The 12,694-nt window shown below is 40.5% G+C and overlaps 1 long non-coding RNA gene across 1 annotated transcript in view; it reads right to left on the bottom strand.

The window, feature by feature from the left end:
• LOC145988949 (uncharacterized) overlaps nt 1–12,694 on the bottom strand; it is a 436,658-nt gene that overhangs the window by 316,230 nt on the left and 107,734 nt on the right. Inside the window, exon 2 of the long non-coding RNA XR_014441804.1 lies at nt 10,119–10,183. This is a non-coding gene — a long non-coding RNA (uncharacterized LOC145988949). The remainder of the gene's footprint in view (nt 1–10,118; nt 10,184–12,694) is intronic.

The following is a 12,694-nucleotide window of genomic DNA, read 5'->3' as shown; positions in this document are numbered from 1 at the left end:
ATTCCGCCACATATTCCTTTGCCAGTTCAGTACTGCGAGCACGTTTCGTTTCCTCCTACTTTCTACCCAATCGCCGCCCGAAATTGTGCATTGTTTTTCCATCGATGCGCATGGAATACATGTTTATGTTCTACACCGTATAGAATGATTCCAACCTGCCGTCCCAACTTTCTGAACAGTTGAAATATAACCTGAAAGCTATTGCTGGTGACGAGACTAGATTTGTCACAGTTCTATCTCGTAAATGAAGAAGGCTCGTTCGTTCTCGTCTATGTAACCAGACAAGGATTATTCACATTACGCAGCCAAGCTATAACTTTTATTTTATTTGGTTTACTTTACTTAGCCTTTCTGAAACTTTTGGCTAATCGCAAATATGAGAATGAGTGATTGTAATAGATGAAACTAATAAAGGAACATTTACAAAGAACACGCATGCCCAGGCCTGGATTCAAACCCAGGGCCTCTGGTGTTAAGCGTAGCGTGCTGTGCTAACCACTTGGCCATGTAGGTCGGCTATGTTTCTAAGGTCGAAAATTGTATCCAAGTATATACTCATTACATTCCAATTTATTGAGTTCTAGGATTTGTCTCGCGGTGGCTCAGTCGGTAACGCGTCTGACTACCATGCTAAAGGTCCCGGGTTCGATCCCCGGCCGGTTCAAATCCTGGAACTTTTCTAACGTTGGAAGCGGCCCCGGCGTCCACCCAGCGTCGAATAACATGGTACCCGGGGGAAGCCCTGGGGGGTAAAGGCGGTCAGGGGCGTGGTGCTGATCACATCACCCCAACTCACGACCGGATCAAGAAAGTGTGGGGCGTTACCCCCACACCCCCTATACGCCTTCATGGCGTGGTGCTAAGCACAGGGGAACACTTTACCTTTTTTTTAGGATTTGTCTCGAGGTTTCGAAAGGTCTGGTCCCGTTCCTGCACAATACTAACCACCTTTGATTCAATCATTGATTTCCTATTTTGCTACGCCTTTCTGTACTTTTGGCTAATCGCGAAGATGAATGGTGATGAGATGAAAGGGCAATTGATAGGACACGAAAAAAAGTCCGACGTGTGATTATTCTCGCTGCTAGTCCAAACACCAGATCCTCCTGTCCAGGTTGCACCACGTGAAAGAGGGGTCTAACAAACTTTCATATTAAATATAACTTTATATCTATTTAATAGATTTATCTTTCTTACTGAGCACCTTTGGAGCCTGTCAAGTCAAATATCTTTCCTACAATCATTTTTACAATAACTACGTCATGATTACAAATAAAACATGGGAAAAAAAGCTTTTTTCATGATGACAAAAGGAAGAAAAAAACAGACGGTCTACCTTGTGAAAGAGTCCTTCCTCATTGTCCTTCTCCATCGTAACGGATATCCTTGCATGGTATGCAATCGGTATATTTGGCGTGTGATATGGGTTGCCTAATTATACGGGGTTTGTAGATAAATCCAGTTCGCTTTTTCTCGCAACTGTACGAGCAATTAATGCTGGATAAATCTACAGCATATTCATGCACGAGCGCACACTCTCTTATCGCTTCCTTGATTACCGAAAATCCTGACGAAAACCAGCACGATTGCCACCTCATTGTTGCAATTTATCACAGAGCTTCAATAACGACCGAAAAGAAAGCTTCCCCTTTGAAGTTCGCTGCCATTTCGTTCCGTCTCACAGGCACTCATTATCATAGCCACTGAAGAGTAATTGCTCGTATTTTCTGTCAGGGGAGCAATTATTGGTTGCGGCTTTCTTAATTAGACTAATTGCAGAGGAAGTCTGGAATGCTTGATTGAACATTGTCGAGAGGCGAACACAATGAGACTTCGCGCACTGCCGCTTCCCCAGCATCCAAGGCGTCAACTGAATTTTATAACTCTTTCCCGAAGTGCATAGCTAAGTGGGAGGGAAATAATAGCTTAGACCCTTAACGGTTCCTGGTATTTAGCTTTGATAGGAGGACCCAATGTTGTTTTGTGGAAGAGGTGTAAAAGAGACTTTGTTTCACGAATCGTGATAATTGCCTCGTGTTGTTCTAAAACTTCTCCACGCTCCAACACACCAAGCTGTTTGACGTCATAGAATACGAAACAAACAAAATATTATTTGCAGTTCACTTGGAAGTAATTATAGCCTATTGAGAACTGAACCTGCAGTTTAAATCGAGTACCAAATGACATAAATGTTCCACCACGCGGAATCGAACTCTGGATTATATACTTTCCGGTATAGGAATCGTCGATATAGTAACGAGAGTTTTAAGAATGTCCCCTTACTCTTAAATGGTCTTCCCGGATACCGTACTGTCACCTTGTAATCAAAGGATGCCGGTTTCGAATCCCTGCGTGGGCGTAGCTCACCATCACCTCCGCAGCAGACTGTACACCAGGATCGCCGACCATTCTGTCCCTGGAATTTCTGGAGCGTGCGATGCCTCTGCACAAGTAGTAACTCGAGAGAACTCGACCAATGAATATGTGCGAGGGAAGGCATTTGCGTGGAGGGGGGAGGAAGCGACTGAAGTTCTAACCTTAGCGGCAGCGAGTAGGGGAGACCGGGGAGGGGGGTTGCCCATAGGGGCGAGTTGACAAAGTGCATTTTATTCCCACCAGTCAAGAGTTGGCAACATTGCAGGTTACTGTAAATATGTGTCATCTCTAGAACCAACTCACAACTAAGAAGTTAAATGTCTTGTTCACAAAGTTTCTAGTGCATGACAAATAACATCAATTCTTACTTGCGAAGTAAATTTTCTCGACTCTATATTCTTTCTTATACGTTTTCAAAGAAAGTAAGCACATAGTTTATTCTAAGGCTATCCAGAAGACCGATACCGATACTACATTCGGATACTTTGTTAAACTGCAATGTTTAGCAGCGGCATGACCAGAAAGTCCAATATGGCGATCGGGGTGAGTTGACAATAGGAAGGAAGGGGTTAGTTGACAATACTGTAGGCCTATTGAGAAAATTGTTCTTCAATTAATTGTTTCATCAGAAACGTATTAGCATATAGACACATTGTTTGTAATAATATATATTAGGTTAGGATTATAGGACAGTATATTGCATTTGTATTTGTGATATAACAATAAACACTGGGCAAAAAATTCAGTAAACACTTTAGTAAACGTTTTTCTTAAAGTTTTGAACATTTATGTCTCATGTTATACTGTTCATTTGAAAACATTTTTGTAATCTGTAATTTTTAAGGCAGCGTATTGTTTGAAATAAAATATTCCAAACCATGCATGGGGTAGAATTACACATATTGTCAACTGACCCCGCACATATAGTAAACTCACCCCATACACGAGGTGAATTGACAATACTGACACGCTTCGAAAAAACAAGCAATCACTTTACATGTTTTAGCATCATGGTGAAATAAAAATTCACAGTGGTCAAGGAGACTACAGGTATTGCTCGTAGCATTTTATCAATAGTAGAAAGTATATAAGAGTTGCAAAATTAAAACATAAAAACATGCTCAACTCACCCCGGTCTCCGCTATTGCTTTGCTTCGTCCTCTCTCTCTCTCTCTCTCTCCTTACTGCGCGGCCTTGCTCAGAGGGCTGCATATCGGTCAGAATCGCTTACTAGGCCCGCCTGGCTGGTCGGGCGGACGAGTAAAACTACAGACCTGAGTTTTGACCCGTCAAGCATCGAAAGCCCACGGCTAACTGGAAGGCCTTGCAAGACGAAGCTCGCTTATCTTCAGCGAACGCTCATTCCGGTTTTGCACCGTCTCCAGATACATGAGTCACGAAGTCACCTTTGCCAATTTTTAGATTCTAAACTGTTCTAGGAGCACTTAAAATGTTCATCACTTTTATCAATTTGAAATTGCAGACATTTATTCCTTGCTAGAAAACATTTGTATCCCTCACACCCAGTGGCGGCGATTGGGTTCCAAAACTACGGGGCCAAGGTTCAAAAGTGGGGGGGTCGGGCAAGGGCAGTTTAATTTCCCTTGATACATGAGGTTAGCGTTGTGCAAAAGTTTCAAAAAGTCGGGGGGGGAGGCAACTGCACTCTCTCGGCCCCGCCCCTAATTACCGCCACTGCTGACACCTGTAAAGGAGTACGAACCAAGCTTTGTAAAAAGTGCCATAGTAAATATTTTGGACTTTGTGTTACTGGTGGTTGATCTACATTATACTTTTGCGGGGGGAGGGGTGCTCCCCTATGGCGCAGTGGTAGTGTTGTCGCCTTGTAATCAAGGGATCAAGGGTTCGATACCAGGTGGAGGTACATGGTGGTTCGGATCCCACTTTAAACTGTAGGTCCAGTCCCGATTAGCCTTATTGTGCATAAATTGACCAAATAAATGAATCAATCAATCAAACAGATTTTCTCTCTAGTGTAATTTTGCCAATTCAATATCCAAATTAGTTGCTCAAGGTTCCTGCCCCCCCCCCCCCAACACTAAGGCACGATGGTCCATAAAATGGAACATGAAATCAGAATTTGCATTATAAAAGGTTTTTGAATATTGTCATCTCTTTCAACAAATCGTCGTTCGCTCGTGTTGTTGAAACACCAGTAAGCCTTCTTTACATGATATGAAAAACTCAATATGCTGACCAACGCGGAAATTTATTTTATTTTAAAACATAAACTAAACGTAACGTTTCAACCTTCTAGCAAGGTTATCTTCAGACTCTGTACCCAGTACAAAAAAAAGTTGTTTCTAGTTATCTAGTTCTACAGACCGCATTGATAGTAATACGATGCAAAATATAATTATTGTTAGCTTGTATCTTCATACGGGTGCAAATAGCAAGCAATGCTATTTACACATTTCAACAAACGAACAACGTAAAAATGAAACCGAGAGGAGATTTACGATTTCAAGACCAGAAAAGTGACATAAAATGAACAAGACACAAAAACCTATTTGAAGACCTTCGAAACAAATTTGGAAAATATGTGGTAGTTGGTTTGACATAATAATGAAACTAATTTGAGAAGTTACAAAAATCTTAGGTTCAGTGGCGTAGCAACATATCGCGAGGCCCTGGACGAGATTAAAATGCAAGGCTCCATCCGTTCTTTAAGTTTGAAATATCAATGTGAATCGATATACAGTCATCAAGGCAGCAAATTATTATATTTATATAAAAGCCTATAATAATAATTCATTTCTGACGAAAATTATATTTAATAGTACGCGACAGAGAAATTTACACTTGGCAGAGCTACATTAACACGCTGCTGGAATTTTCATTAACCAAGGCAGTAGTAATAGTACGTTTTTTAAGATGTTCTTTAGACAGTAAGACATCTGGAATATCCTTAAATATGCTAAATTTTCTTTTAAAAAAATCAGAAATACAAACTAAGAACCTTTAAATATAACGTATATATTATTTAATGAGTCGTTCTTTGTTTCCTCATTTCAAAATTTGTAGGATGTAAATGTCACAAACCATGGCTTAAGTAGAAAATATCGAAGGACGCACATAAAATGTCTGTGCTTGATAGAGCGGGTGGGAGGGGCTGCGCTAAACCACAATTCTGTCTAGGGGCCCAAAGTATCTACCTACTCTTCGACACAATCGGTTTCAACGTCAACAAATCATAAAACGATAGTAATTTGCCCCATAAATGTGAAATCTTTGGTGTAATCAATTGATATAGCTAATTTGACTTTTTTAATTAGCAATTTTGACTTTGTTGCACATTAATTGTACCAGTTTACTTTGAATTTTAGGGCTTAGATGATAATAATAATTGTGAATCTCATTTTGTTGTTACGTCTTAATGTTCTTGTAATATTAAATATTTGATGGAGCGGCGTAACAAAATCGCAAAGTACGCGTCCGGAAGAAACAAATTTGGGTCCCTCAAGTACAGTCAGAATCTTCCAGGGAATGTATGTAATTACTTAGAATGGCTGGTTGTGGCTACACTTACATTAATAATTATACAAATCGATGCTCTATCTTTGAATTTTCACATATTACAACATATTAGTTAGCCAAATATCAGCTGCCATATTTATTTACAGTTTAATGAAAATGACACTATTTACGGTTTAACGTGATTAGTATTTTCTATATTATTCTATTTAAAAAATGTGCTATTTTTGCTTATAAAAATTATTGAATTTTAAATCAAGGGAAATTTAAGTGGGTTTTTTTTAGATGACATATTACATTTATTTTCGTATGAGCTTCACCCCATCAGGACATATATTTTGTTTCCTTTATTTCCTTTCTTAGAGCATAATAAACACCATTAAATGAATACGAGATTAATATACTTTCAGAAAAAGTGATTCTGATATCTACAAATTTCTTGTGTACATTATTCTGTAATTTTATTTAAAGTGATTTCAATAAGTGATTTTTTAAAAATAGAATTCCCCAATTTAAATTTTGATTTAAATCAAACCACCATGCTTAACAGAAAGCGGGCTTCTGGGCAGCGAATGATACTTTTAAATTAGATCTTGCCCTTTCTCGTTCAAGAGTGAGATTACTGAGTCCGGTAAATTTGGGCTGAATCATGCCATTCGACACTACCTTCCAGAAGTTTTTCCTAACTTTCAATTTTGAGAAAGATAGTTCTTTTTTCCTGGTTGTTACTTGAAGAGTAGGAAACAAACAGAAGGCGGTACAGGATACAGAGAACACTGGAAGCTAGTGTAGAGCTATCAAGGAGAAGAAACTTTGCCAAAGCACTTGATTTCAGATTTAAGCACATTCCTGAAACGTAGAACTTGATCAAGAAATTCGGAAGATAAATCATCTCGTGCCCGTTACAGAGGGCAATAGCTGGATCTGAAGTTGTAGGTAGGAAGGAAGAACTGCTAATTTTATCCATACCCTTCTTCAGTTTAAAACACCGGAAGCATTAAATGCCACTGCTCCGTGGCAGTTTGAGGTACTTTATCATTAACATATTAAAATCGGGTAGGCTATGGAAGGTCACAAGACGGAAGAAAAGCCAAGACAAAGCGCTTTTTATTCAAGAAAATAATAAATGGATAAAAATGTCCAAGCAATTTTTGCGTTAATGTTTCACATGAGAAATGAGAATTGTTTTGACTTTTTGGAAGCTCCCGCCCGCCTCTGATTTGACGTATTCATTCAAATTATAACGTTAAACTAGAATAAAAGCCAGATAAAAAAATGTTTTAATTGTATTGCCCACAAAAATTAGCCTTTTCTATCTTTCTCAATTCCATTTATTACGTTTTTCGTATCAACCTCATAGGACGCGAGGCCCCTACATGCGCGAGGCCCAGGGTGGTCGCCCACTTCGCTCACCCCTTGCTACGCCAATGATTATACAACCTCAAGGCACCTGCGCCTAGCAGAAATTCAAATATTTCCATGCGTAGTGAAATATAATGGCCGTTGGCAACACTGACAGTAGTGCTCGCCGTCTAGCTGCAAGAACTACATCGAGTCTCACGGGTCTTCTGAAGACCCGGGTAATAGAAAAACCTGGCAGGCATCGATGCCTGTGCACAACTGAGACGTGAAGATCGCTTGCGCGATGTCGAACACCTGGGCTTGACGTGCGTGTTGCATATTATTGTAGGCGCGCCTCCTCGCAGACGGGTTTCTTCCGGGTCTTGTGCAGGTCTCTAGCCTTGCTCCAGGGATTCCCGGGATAGAGTATAGGTTCCAGATTAAATTCACAGATGTGGTGGACGTAAGGGTATTATTCTACTCGATTGTAACATATATATTATTTACCTTGAACCATAATTGTCCTATTTGTTAATCAAGTTACAGTTTCAGTGTAACATGAAACTTTACAGAAAAAATATAAATAAACTACACTACGTCTCAGGGCGGGCGGGCGAACGAAAACAAGTAGTGATTCGAGCTAGCTCAGCCAATGAACTCATGACGGGTAGTGAGTGTGGCTACCAGCAATTAGAAGTAGCGCACACCAAATTGTTTATTGCTATTATCATTCATTTTTCTTGAATCCTGCATGTTTTTAAGGAACAGCTTTTATATGCATGCTGGTGCAGAAGTTGTCAGCAGCTTCATTCGGACTTTGTTTGAATTCTTGAAGCTTTCATTGGGCAAAATAAAGTACATGAACATGGTGACATAGCTACAATTTACTTGGTAATATTTATGCATCCCACTATGCATGAAAATGATCAAGCATGTGAAAAATATAATACCAAGATAAAACCACATATAAATGTGCGCTAAATAGATGAAACTGAAGGTAAGAGTGGTCATTAAAGTTAAAGTAAAGAACGGAATGAAAGTGTCTTCAAAACTGCTTCTTTGCTGGAAGATCTGCGAAGGAAATTTCATAAAGATCCCAAGATTTAATACTAAATTTTCCGTCTCCGCGTAAACGAAGAGGGGTGGCTTTGTGGTATATATTAACCAGCAAAGCAATATGGTTCGCGGTAAACATATATGAAAAATGTTGCTCGTGATGGCTATTCTCGAGGCGTGCCTTTTCTTCCTTCCTTGCGGAGCATCTCCTATTACTTATCCCAAGATGCGTCTTCCTCATGCTAAACATTCTCTATTGGTTTCTCCCCATTTACGCGGGGCCCGTAAATTGATATCCGCAACGTTGCACTCGAGTTCTTCGACTCGCAGGATATTAAATCACTAGTTTCTTCTCGCTGCTAAGGGACAAGCAATGTGCATATGATGAAGAAAAGGAAGAACGGATGCTGGATCGATATCGCTCGGGAACCTTCGGATGTTGGATGGATTTCCTCAATAAGGTACAAGGGAAGTCGAATATGTTTCCTGAGACCATCCTTGGCTCCTCACTTACTGCAAAATGTCCTCATAAGATCGGTGAAAAAATAAGAGAATGGCTCGCCTCATCGAAGGCTTTCTCGAAATCGAATTCCTCGAGAGCACTAGTAACATACTGGCCAGCCGGGATCCATATTTCTTTATATTATTTTATGAGCAACTGATATGACATCCACCAATACGAGAAAACAAGAATTTGTGCTGTGGTCTCACGACTAACCACAAACGGAAAAATATCCATAAGCCAATTCTTTATGTTTTTCTAGGCGACATTTCCCACGACATCCCTGTTGCCCTAAAGTCCCTAATGTAGTTACTTTAAATAGCCATTTCGATTATTTTTTTTTATTTGATTTAGTTTATTTTACTTCGCGTTTTGTGCCTCTTGGCTAATTTGCGAAGATGGGGGGATGAGTGATGAAATTGATGAATGGACATTCAAAAACAACCAAGCCCGAGCGGGATTCGAACCCGGGCCCCTTGGTGTCGCAGCGCGATGTGCTAACCACTTTTTTTTCTTTTTTTTTGTTTAAAGGAAAGCCCCTACGCGGAAGCTTCTCCCATCACACTTCATTCACTCATATCATTTCACTCAAATTTCTATTTCAGGACAGACAAGCACAAACATCCATGTACGAGCTGGGATTCGAATCCGGGACCCCTGGCGTCGTAGCGCGATGTGCTAACCACTCCACCACAGGGTCCGGCGATAGCCATTTCGAGAAAACTGTAATTGAAACCAAAATTTGTATTCCATATATGGAAGTGTATCTCGTACTAATTTTAGAATTACGTAAAGTATTTAAAGATGAATTGTTACTTTTGAAATACCTGACGTCAATACTAAGTTGCTGAAAAATTAAAAAAGTTACAAAACATAGATAACAACTATCTATTACTTTGCAGTGGTATCTCAGTCTGACATAGTCAAATATAAATCTGCACTATATTTTTAAAAGTCGATAGGAGAAAGCTTGGAAAAATTAATAACATAATATTAAACGTTCTTAAGGGTGTTTTTTAAATTAAAGATAATGCCGATTTTGAATTGAACTGTATCAAAATTCCGTATTCTCTTAATTAAATATTCGTGTTTGATTCATTTCTGGAGAAAACATCAAAACTGTGCAATCAACACGTCGTACCGTTGCATGGTGTTTTGATCTCTGATTGTCCAAGTTCTTTCCTGTTAAGATAAATGATATCTATTGTCTATTGAATATCATGCACTGTGACTTGACACAGTGATATTTGTTAACTCTTACTTAAATTGTCAAAAATTAAAGTATGCCAAATCTTTACTGTGACAATGTTATTATCACTATAACAAAAATGAAAAATAATATACATACCACTCCTTTTGTTACTGTACGTTTTCTAACCATACGTAGAGCTTTTATCCCCGCTTACTGGTTCTCTGTTAAAGAGAAAAAGACAATAATTAGCTCCATTTCCACTGAAAAACCATTACTTAAGAGTCATGAATGCCCCCTTTATGTCAAAGTTGTTACATAAAAATACATACTTATGTATCCTACGACCAAGTACCTCAGACGAGAATCAAGGTCACATACTATAGAGCGATCACAAACAAAAGAACTTTCAGCTTAAATCCTTCGCGCACCTTCCCCTCCGTCGATTCAACTCGTGCCATAAGGAAGCCTGCTCTACTCTGCTTCTCCCCTCCAGCGGGAGTACGATGCACAGAGTCGCGGGTCTGCGCAAGTTCTTTTTCCTGATGTGTACCCTCAAAAACCGACTAAATTGCATTGCCAATTTATACAAGAGTACAGTCAGGGGCACTTTTGGGTTGTAACGATTCTATTTACAGTTAATGAGAGTGTAACAACCCAAACGTGTCCGTGGCTGTTCAATTTCACCTAGAGTTGTAATTAGTGAGCGTTAGTCGTGACCATTGACGCATTACGTGTGCGCTAACTGGGCGAGTTCATTGGGAAAATAGGGATGACGGCAGCAAGTGAAACGCAACTGGAGAAAGCAGATTCTGTGAAAATCGTCATAGCTCACGTTGTACAACGAAGAACAATGCCCGACATTGAAGAAAATGTCTTAAGCCCCATTGCGATGTTCACTCACACAGAATCGAACTTCGTTGATTATGTCTTCGACTTACAATTCAACATGGCCACGCCAGTTGATGAAAACGGTCACTTTCGAGAGGAACAATCCTGAACATTCGGAACAGTTGCTCAGAATGAATAGTTCTGCAGAAGTGACCAGCATGCCGTATCGGTGAGGCTCTGGTTTCAAGGACCCAGGCTGTTTTAATTCTTAAATAAATTCCACATTAATGGAACTACCGAGTGTTTTTGGGACAAGTCTATGCTGCAGAAAGATTGACTTAAAAGAAAGGTTTTTTTTTAACTATGGCTATAGGTCTGCGATGACGTCATAAAGTAGGTCACATTGATTTTTTTCAACAGGGTGAGTCAAAAGTCCCTGACCACCCCTTATAAAATTGAAAGGGAGTGTAGATTGCAGCAATTGGTCATGGTAGTAAAATGTTAGGCCTAGGAGGAAACTTTTTGTTGCATGTCATGACAACGTCGGCCATCTTGGATCAAACTTCATTTCTTTAAATGGAAAGGGGACATGTGGAATATGGTTTTGGGCTAGAATTTTACCAGGAAGTCAGATTTATGAAAACTTTAATGATACGGAAGTTATGGGCATATGAAAGTTACACAATGTGTTCAATATGCCGTCCTTGTGCTATGCACAGGTTGAGACGGTTCTCCCATGCTCTCTGAATCTCAGGTTTGATTTGTGCACAGGTATCCAGTATCCGTTGCTCCAAGTGACCCATATCCCGAATCTTTTCGGCATACACGATTGACTTCACATGACCCCAGAAGTAAAAATCGAGTGGGTAAATCTGGTGATCGGGAAGGCCATTCCACTGGCCCACGTCGACCAATCCATCGACCAGGGAACTGGAGGTCCAGATAGTGACATCCTGCTGAAAATATATGGGGAAGCTGCCATCCTTCGTCAAAACTGACGGAAAAATGTGTTCTTGTAACAACTGCAAGTAATCCTCTACATTTAAATTGTCATGAATGAAGAATGGACCAATTATACGTGTCCCTCAGATCCCGGCCCACACCATAACCTCCCCGGCACCAACCATATTGCTCGGATCTCTCCACAACGGGTTTTCGGAGGTCCAATACCGCATGTTCTGTTTATTCACTTCCCTATTCACATAAGAATCGGCTTCATCAGAATACAGAATATGCAGTGCAAAGTGTGGGTCCTGGCGAATTTGCTCCACAGCTCATTCACAAAACTGCATTCTCCTATCCGGGTCGTCTCAGGGAGATGGTACTGCAGCTGCAGCTTGTACGGATGCCACTTAACCATCTTTAACACACTGCAAATGGAACTCTGGCTGACACCACATTGCACAGACATTCGACGTGTGCTGCGCTGCGGAGACTTGGCGAACGATGCCGTAACTGTTCCTTATTCAGTGGCAGTTCTGGGTCTACAAGATCATGGCCTGTCCTGGACTGTACCGCTCTCTTCGAACCTGGTCAGCAATTCGGACACTGTAACGTGCGACACTGGGTTCCGTTGAGGGTTCCGTTCGTTGAAATCACGAGTTACAGCACGGGCACTTCTGCCACCCCCTCCCGCTAAGCTTGATGATCTGGATTCGTTCGGGCTTGGTCAATGGCATGGTTCAGCACCTGCAAATGATACGTAATTATCACTTTCATATGCCCATAACTTCCTTATCATTAAAGTTTTCATAAATCTGACTTCACCACTGAAATCCTGGTGAAATTCTAGCCCAAGACCATACCCCACATGTCCCCTTTCCCATTTAAAGAAACGAAGTTGGATCCAAGATGGCGGACGTTGTCATGACTTGCACCAAAATGTTTCCCCCCCCCCCTAGACC

This window comes from Lepisma saccharinum, chromosome 1 (genome assembly GCF_977018435.1).
Source record: "Lepisma saccharinum chromosome 1, izLepSacc3.1, whole genome shotgun sequence".
Taxonomy (NCBI): domain Eukaryota; kingdom Metazoa; phylum Arthropoda; class Insecta; order Zygentoma; family Lepismatidae; genus Lepisma; species Lepisma saccharinum.
This window is presented reverse-complemented; position numbering and strand designations above follow the sequence as displayed.